Raw genomic sequence first — 9,846 nt, 5'->3', positions numbered from 1 at the left:
AGGCACTCATCTCCATATCTAGCTTCAATTCATGATTCTTTGCAATGCTAGCATATGTTCTTCGCCTCCGGTCTTCTTTTAAGGACAATAGAACAGGGTAACTAGAAACTTTTGTTTTATAACAAATTAGTAACCAGTTTCAGATCATTTCTTTTCATCTACATGTGAAAGCTTTGTTTTTATTTTTGTTTCCAATATTCAGGACACTGTTAGAAAACACAGTTGTGAACATGCTTTGTATGTTGTAAGAATGCCATCTTTAATAGGGTACTGCTCATTCCTGTCCATGCCATCACTGATTTTGAGATTGCAAGTTTTACTTGTTCCCCTATCATAGAATTGATGGCCATTTGATTTTTATGTAAGTTGTCTATGTAATTGTTTCAATATCCAGACTTCCACTTATACCGTAGTATTGCTTAATGAGATAATTGTTGGAATTTAACTCTTTTGTGCATTATTTCTACTTTCTAGGGATCCTTCTTCCTCCTTCCTGATGCCTATTACCTTCATTTTGAAAATTTCTTATTTTCTTCTATTCATTTTAAAAAGAAGAGTTTGTAGGCTGGAAAGATATGGATCTCCCTGGGCTAACTTTAAATAGAAATATGTAGATAGTGATGTATAACAAAAATATGATGAAATCTATGACATTTAGAAAGGGAATAAAGGAAATAATTTTCCCTTTATAGAAGGCTAATTATAGTTTACAAAGTAGGATGCTGCAAAATCTGCTGTCTGGCAGAAATGATTCAAAGTGTTGGTCTTTGCATTACCAACAGAATTAGAAATACTGTCCTGCAAGTTTATGCTAAGAATCAATTGAGAGGATAGAAAGTATAAATGAAATCTGGGCTCTCCATCTTATCAACAAAAATATCCTTTATGGAGAGGCTTCAAAACACAACTCCATTAAATAATCCAGTGCACAGCAAAATGCCTGTAGTATTATATGTGCTCAACAGATGTGTGTTCAATGTATATAGTACAAATTTTAACTTATGCAGCAAAAGAAAAATAAATGTCATTTATCTTCCCTGGTTCCCCCATCACCTGACGGATCAATGCAAGTTCCTTAGAATGGCGTCTCAGTCTCTCTCATGATCTGGCCTTTGCCTAAATTCACAGCCTCATTTTCTGCCACAAACCGTCTGGTGCTTAATGCTCCTGAAACTGCTTTTACTTCTTCAGAACTTTACTATTTTTGTCCCCATGTTTTTTTTATGTATGCCCCTTCCTCAGTTTATAAAACTGTTATTCCTCTTTCAAACTCTGGCTCAGAAATCTCTGGTAAGTCTTCCCTTCATTTTTCTCATGAAGAGTTTATCTTTTCTGCTCAACTACTACTGCAACTTGTATATACTTTCCATTACTGTATTTATCATACTGAATATTGAAATTTCCTTGACTATGAGTCCCCCCATTGAACTATGAGCATTTATTATGTTTGTGTATTTAAGGTTTAATATAGTACCTGGCATACAGCAGTTAATCAGTATATGCTTGTTGAGCTGAATTTATTTGCCTATCTAGGGTGAACAGATATGTTAAATGGAAAAAACCCACAAGTTTCTATTCTTGAGGGGAAATTGTAACACATAGAATGACATACAAATTCATTTCAAATAACAAAGCATGTCTGTTTATTCTCTTCTAGAAAATACCAAATTCAAAGTGCTCAAATTTTTCTTTTCTTTTAAAAAATATTTTTATGTCTTTATTTTATTTTGAGAGACAGAGAGCGAGTGGGTGAGAGGCAGAGAGAGAGAGACACACACAGGATCTGAAGCAGGCTCCAGGCTCTGAGCTGTCAGCTCAGAGCTTGACATAGGACTCAAACCCATCGACTGTGAGATCATGACCTGAGCCGAAGTCAGATGCTTAACCAACTGAGCCACACAGGTGCCTTTTAAATTTTTCTTAATGAATAAATATAGCTAGTTTCCATAAACATTCTCATGAATGATAGCCATACCAATTAATTGTACCTTCCATATGCCAGACACTATGATCAGCATTGGCAATATAAAGATGAGTCAGGCAGATTCTCAAAAGGCTCCAATTTTAGTGGGCTAAGCATATATGTAAACAAACAACTATGATATAATGTGACAATGATAATTTTAGAAATATGTATAAGAGAATGCAACCAGTTAATTCCTTTGCGGAAATGTTTGGGTTCAGGAAAAGCTCTAAACTGATATAGAACGTAGATTGAGGCTCAAATGATGAGTATAAATTCTCAGTTTAGATAAAACATGAGCAGCAACTTGAACATGCTTGATGTGTTTTGGGAGGATATACTGAATAGAGAAGGATGACTAAGCTAGTGTTTCCCTAAGTTTGTTCTGCTGAATACTAGTTCTTTTTTTTTTTTTAATTTTTAATGTTTTATTTATTTTTGAGAGAGAGAGAGAGAATGTGAGCCGGGGAGGGTCAGAGAGAGAGGGAGACACAGAATCTGAAGACAGGCTCCAGGCTCTGGAGCTAGCTGTCAGCACAGAGCCCGACATGGGTCTCAGACCCACAAACCGCGAGATCATGACCTGAGCTGAAGCCAGATGCTCAACCGACTGAGCCACCCAGGCACCCCTGCTGAATATTAGTTTTGTAAGATTCTTCTTAACTTCTTATTTCCTCAACAGAAGTTTCCATGGCCAAATAAGTTGGAGTAATGTTGACTAATTGTGTTGCCTGCCATGTCATGAAATGAATCACAACATTCCACTTCCTCTTAGCAAGCAGTTCACACTACACTCAAGTCAAGGACACAACTAAACAAATTCCAGAAACAAATCTTTGAGGATTTGTTTCCTGGGACTCTCCATAACAATTTCTGAATCAGTCAAGGTTTAGTTAGAAAATAGAAACCATACCTGTTATTTGAACAAGAAAATGTTAGTAAACATGTTATTAGGGTACATTGTTAACTCAAAAGATACCAAGAAACAATAATATATCACCAACTTAGCAAATTCAGGAAGTAACTAACCCTTCTAAGGCTAGGGGAACAAAGTGAAGAATTAGGAATTATTAAAATTTAGAGCTTAGGAGAACATTCCTGTGGAGTTCCTCAGAGAAGGGGATGGTGCTTAGCTGGGATTGGTGTCTTAAGAGTCAGGGACATGATTTGGCAAGTGTTTAAAACTGCAAATAGAGCATCGAAGCACTGTAGGACAGCACCTTGCAGTCTAACATACGTGTAATTGGGATCCATAAAGGCAAATAGAGAAAGATTGGGGCAGAAGAAACATTTCAAGAGATAATGGCTGAGAAAATTCCAAAAATATTGAAAGTATCAGACGACAGATCCAAGAAACCAGACAACTCCAGTATTGATTGTATACTGGTGTATAACAAATTACCCCAAAATTTAGTGGCTTAAAACAACACAAATTTCTTGTCTCCTAATTTCTGCAGGTCAGAAATTCAGGAGTAGCTTTGGTGATTCTTTCACTCACTGTGGAGAAAGCCAGCAAAGCAGAAGTCATAGTGCTTTTTAGGACTTAGTCTCTCAAGTCACACATTGCCACTTCCATCTGATTCTATTAGTAGCAAGTTATGTTTCACCCATACTCAAGAAGAGAGAAATTAGATCTCACACCTCTATTTCTAATACGAAGGAGGGTCACCTGGGTGGCTCAGTAGGGTAAGCGTCGACTTTGTCTCAGGTCATGATCTCCCATTTCTTGGGTTCCAGCCTTCTGTCAGGCTCTGTACTGACAGCTTGGAGCCTGGAGCCTGCTTTGGATTCTCTCTCCCTCTCTCTCTGCCTCTCCCATGCTTGCACTCTGTCTGTCTCTCTCTCTCTCCCTCTCTCTCTGTTTCAAACATAAGCATTAAGAAAGGTTTTTAAAAAATATGAAGGATAAATACAGATTTTTAATGTAAACAATACAAAGATAGTTCCTATAGTGCAGCAGACCTGCACTATAAGAAATGTTAAAAGAAGTCTTTAAGGCAAAAAGACCATGATAACAAAAAGAAATTTATGTCTACACAATGAAATGAAGATCTTAAGAAATAGTTAAAGTAACATATAAAAGACATCTTTTCCTTATTTTTATTTGTTCTAAAGATAACTGTCTAAAACAAAAATAATGGCAAATTTATTGTGGATTTATAGCATATATAAAAGGAATGTGTGACAATAATAGCACAAAAATTGGGAGGGAGGAATTATAAGTATACACTTGTAAGGTTTCTCCCTTGTACATGCAGTATAATATTATTTGAAAGTAAACTGTGATAAATTAAAGATGTAAATTTTAAGCCCTAAGGTAACACTAAAATATTTTTAAAAGATATAATTAATAAGCTAATAATAGAAATACGAAGGAATTATAAAATAATTAATTTTAAAATGTCAGGAAAAAAAGAAAAACAAAAAAGAGATGGAACAAATAGAAAATAATTAACCAGGTGGTAGTTTTTAATCCAACCACATTAATAATTACATTAAATGTAAATGATATAAACTCAAATTGACAGGCTGATTAAAAATTAAGTTCTAATTATATGCTGAGTGAAAGATATTCACTTTAAATATAGACAGAGATAGTTTAAAGATTAAAAGATGAAAAAAAATACCACACAAGTATCCAGAAAGATAAATCTTGAATGACTATTTTAATATCGGACAATGTAGGTATCCTGAGAGCAGTATGTAATAAGGGTCAATTCACCAAGAAGACTTAACAGTATTGTTTGTGCACCAACAGTAGTTCTTCAAAATTGTTCATATTATCAGCTAAAACTCATAGAACTGAAAGGAGAAAGATATAAATCCACAATTATATTTGAAGACTTCAACACTCGTCTCTTAATAGTCGGTAAAATAAAATAAAAAACCAGTAGTGGGTTGTAATTTTGGTAGAGATACACTAAGTAAAAGACAATGACTCATTCAAGAGAAGAAAGACACATTTTACATTTCTTCTTTTATTATAGTTATTAATCACCTTATTTTTAATAAATACTTTATATTAAAAATATTTTTCTTTGAAAAAGCCACATAGATCAAGCTATACAAATTCAATCCCATTTCTCCCCTTTGATTTGTAATTTAATTTCAGAGGGAGCTAGTCTTCATTTCTAATTCATTTTTACAAGTCAGTAATTCCAAATATTTAAGATTTACGTTTCCCAGTAAATGTACAAAATCTATATAAAGAAGTATGTAAAACACTCCTGAGAAACACTAGGTAAACTTGAACAAATTAAGACTTCCTACATTCTTGGCTAAGGATTAAATATCATGAAGTTCACAGTTCTTCCCATAGAGTGTATGAAGTTGATACAATCCCAATACAAATATCAAACAAAGATTTTTTTGGACCTGGAGGTTCATTTTAAAGTCAATACAGGGATACTTGGGTGGCTCAGTCAGTTAAGCATCCAATTCTTGACCTTGGCTCAGGTCATGATCTTGGCATTCATGATTTTGAATGGCCCTCAAGGAGCTCTGTGCTGACAGTCCAGAGCCTGTCTGGGATTCTCCTTCACCCTCTCTCTCTGCCCCTCTCCTGCTTGCTCTCTCTGTCTCAAAATATAAACATAAAAAAAAAATCTTTAAAAAAACTAAAGTTAATATGGAAAGATAAACAGACAAGAATAGTCAGGAAAATCTACACACAAAAATATTATTATTGAGCTTTCAATTTTTATATATTTGCTGGACAAAAAAATCTTCTGAGTTTTGTCTTTCAGTACTTTAAAGATGTGTCTCCATTATTTTTTGGCTTGCATAGTTTATTGAGAAGTCTGTGTATATCTTTTTTTCTTCTGGCTGCGTTTAACATTTTTTTTTTAATAGCTGGATTTCAGCAACTTTGTTTATGCTGTGCCTTATTTTTATTCTACTTGGAGTTCCTTGAACTTCCTGGATCTGTGAGTTTGTAGTTTTTATCAATTTGGGAAATTTTAAACTTTTATTTCTTCACATATTTTTTCTGTCACCTCTTTTCTCTATTTCCTTTTGGGATTCTAACTATGTATCTGTTAGGCCATCTAGTATTATCTCAGAAATCTATTCATTTCTTAATCTAGTCTTTTTCTCTTGGTGCTTCTTTTTGGATAATTTATGTTTCTGTGTCTTCAAGTTCACTGGCGTTATTTTCTGAAGTGTTTAATTTGTTCTAAATCCTACCCATCATATTTTTCTTTCATATATTGTACTTCTCTAGAGGTTCCATTTGAGTCACTGTTATATCCTCCACATCTCCTCATTATGTCATGTTTCCTCATATTTTCTTGAACATATAGAATATATTTATATTAGCTTTTTTACATATCATGGTTAGTTACATCATCTCTTATTTCTGGGTCTGTTTTTACTGATTTTCTTATGATTATTGGTCATATTTTCCTGATTTTTTGATTACCAAACATTTTGCATAAACTTTACATTACATAAATTTTACATTGTTGGTTTATGGATTTTGAAGAATTCATTTAAATAGGGTTTTATTTTGATATGCAGTTAAATTACATGTAATCAGTTAGCTGCTTTTGAGACTTGGTTTTAAGCTTTGTCTTGGCATGTTTAGAGTAGCTGCAGGTCAGGGCTAATTTAGCCCCACAGTGAAGGTGATATCCATTCTGAGTGTTCTAGTTAACGTTCTTTGTATTGCAAGAGCTTTTCACTCTTGTTGGTGAAAACACAAACTATTTTTATCCCAGCCCTCTAACGAGCGCTGGGAATTGTTCTGCATATTAGTTTCACGTGTTGAGTACTTTCCTCTCACATGTACCTGGATCAATACTCAATCAAAGACTCTAGGATACCCCTTGGTAGATCTTCAGAACTCTCTGCAGAGCTCCCTTTTCTGATACTCTGACCCACAGATTCTCACTGCCTTGACTCTGCAAATTCTGATTGCTGTCTCCTCAACCCAGTGAGGCAGCTAGACTTTACTTGTATTCCACCTCCCTGACCTGTAGACTGAGCACTATCTGTAGGCAGCAAACTGGTGCAATCACTGGGCTCAACTTGTTTGTTTCCTTTCCTTTGGGGATGACAGTTCTATACTTCCTGTTATCCTGTATCTAAAAAACAGTTGCTTCTTTTTTGTGTTTTTGCTTTTTTTCCCCCTAGTCATTTAAGTGGGAGGCTAAATCTTGTCCCTATTACTCCATCTTGGTCAGATGTAGGGGTCTGCCACTGCTTTAATTAGCCTTTTGGTTCCCTTATGGTTCATGCAGTGGTTGTGACACATAGCACAGGTAACATCCTTCTGAACTGAGAAAGCCAAATTTGTGCTAAGCCATTAGTACCAGCAGGGCTATATTTTAATAAGGGTAGGGAGAAGGTATTGGGCAAAGCACAGACAATTCCCAGATGTCCCTGACAATGGCTAGACGTCTAATTTTCTACTGTTCTTAGAAGTTCATTCTCTGACTCTGATTTAACACCACTTAAAAGAGTGGTTTTGCTACTGAGTTTGCTTCAAGAACTACAATTACAAGTCCACTTCTCTGAACATCTTAAAGCAAAGATCTGTGAGTGTTAAACTTTCTATATTCCCATATGCCTGAAAAGTCTTTGTCATCACTCTTGAGTGATAGTTTGACTTGTCAAAGGTTTCTAGGTTCCAGGTTTTGTTTTGTTTTATTCTTCCTCAGTACCTTGAAAGTATTTTTATGGTTGGTTGGTTTGTTTGTTTTCCTAGTACTAATGTTACTAATGAGAAATCTAATGACAGTATTTTCTCATTTTTTACAGTATTCTATGTTTTCACTGTGGAAGCTTGTCAATATATCCTTTACTTTCACAAGTTTTACCACAAGTTTAGATATGAGGTTTTTTTTAACTTAACTTTGATCAGCATTTGACAAATTTTTAAAATCTGAACACATGAATCTTTTTTAAAAATCCTGCCAAATTGCTAGTCATTTTATTTTAAGGTATTGCTCACCTACCATTCTATTTTTTTTCCTCCTGAAAATATGTAGTCTGTCATTTCTTTTCTATTTTTTTTTTTTTAAATTTTTAATTTTTTTAACATTTATTTATTTTTGAGAGAAAGAGAGGCAGGGAGCGAGCAGGGGAGGAGCAGAGAGAAAGGTAGACACAGAATTTGAAGGAGGCTCCAGGCTCTGAGCTGTCACCAGAGCCTGACAGGGGGCTTGTACTCATGAATCACAAGATCATGACCTGAGCTGAAGTCAGATGCTTAACCGACTGAGTCATCCAGGCACCCCATCTTTTATATTTTGTTTTTCTTATATCTTGGTGCTGGGGGCTTTCCTCAGTTCCGTCTTCCTTCATTACTTTACTTTTCATCTATATTTTATCTGCTATTTAGCCCATCTTCTGAGTTTTTTAAATGTAAAATATAGTTTTTATTTTTAATATGTCTGGTTATTTTTCTTAACTACTAAGTTATTGTGTGTGTTTAATCACCTATTTTTATTTGTTGATTTCCTCTTTTATTTCTTTGAACATATTAAATGTATTCATTTAATATCTTATTATACTAAGATAGCAACTAGATGTTTTCTTTCTTCACCAGAGAATATAATGAGAAGAGAAAATGAAAACTGATTTGAGGGCTTCTGTCTTTATCATGTAAGGGAGATGAAAGGAAAACTTTTTATAGATTTTTTTTAGGATTGTAAAAATAGGATTGTTCTCACAGGCCAGAACAATGACTACATGAAATCAAATTCCTTCTAAAAAAAAGAAAAAGAAAAAGAAACCCCTGTGGCTGCTTCTAGTATTTCATAAATATAATCTTGTCATCTATTCTAAGAAATTCTCTTAAAACACACAAAATTTTGGGGTGCCTAGGTGGCTCCAACTCTTGGTTAAGCATCCAACTTGTTTTTGGCTCAGGTCATGATCTCGCCATTTGTGGGTTCAAGCTCTGTGTCAGGATCCATGCTGGCAATGCAGAGGTTGCTTGGGATTCTCTCTCTTTCCCCCTCTCCCTCTGTCCCTCTGTGCCTCTCTCTGCCCCTCCCTTGTTTGTGCTGTCTCTCTCTTTCTCAAAATAAATAAATAAACTTAAAAAAATAAAACACAAAGTTTGAGCATAAAGATACCCAAATACTCTTCCATTTATACATGTTTAAAAACTAGAATTATCTTGTGGATTCACTCAAATGATACTTAAAGACTCAAACAAAATGGGAACATGATTGTTATGATGTCAAAAGAAAGAGGTAGGATAATAAACTGCATAGATTGTTAATGCAAATACTGGAATAATGCATAGAAAAAAGACTGAAAGGAAATTCACCAAATATTAACTGTGATTGGTTTAGAGTGATTTTTTTTCCTGTATACTTTGCTGACAATTTTTCCTATAATTTTCTGTGATGACTGAATTGAAAAAATCAAGGAAATAGGGGGAGAAAAATCAATGGTGTAGTATTAGCTGCATGATTTAACTTACGAGTTGTTCAAATCAATTGAGATAGGGTATGTGAAAGCATGTTGTAAACTATAAACTGAAGTAGTAAGCTAAATTATTGTTATTAGCAATAACTGGAGGGTAATATAATTCATCTTTTGAACTCTTCATATAGAGAGCTCTCTTTCCGGTCAATTTCATCTAATTTATTTTTGTCAATACAAATGGGGTACCAAAACACTTGGAAAATCTCCCTGAGGATAATAAACTATATTACCTTTTTTGTTATTGCTTTGAACTCTTACTGTGATGATAATGAACAAAACCCCTTACGTTGGCTTTACCTCCTGCTCTTATACCCAGGCAGCAGCAGTATCCCCCTCAAAAAAAAAAAAAGATAAAACTATTGAGATTTAAAATACAGTCTTACAACTTTCTCTAAAAGGTGAGTTAGTTAAATCATGGGCGAAGAAAATACCAAATTTACAGG

Source organism: Hyaena hyaena, unplaced genomic scaffold (genome assembly GCF_003009895.1).
Source record: "Hyaena hyaena isolate Hyena2069 unplaced genomic scaffold, ASM300989v1 scaffold_542, whole genome shotgun sequence".
NCBI classification, from domain to species: domain Eukaryota; kingdom Metazoa; phylum Chordata; class Mammalia; order Carnivora; family Hyaenidae; genus Hyaena; species Hyaena hyaena.
The sequence above is the reverse complement of the archived record's forward strand: the minus strand, read 5'-3'. Positions refer to the sequence as shown.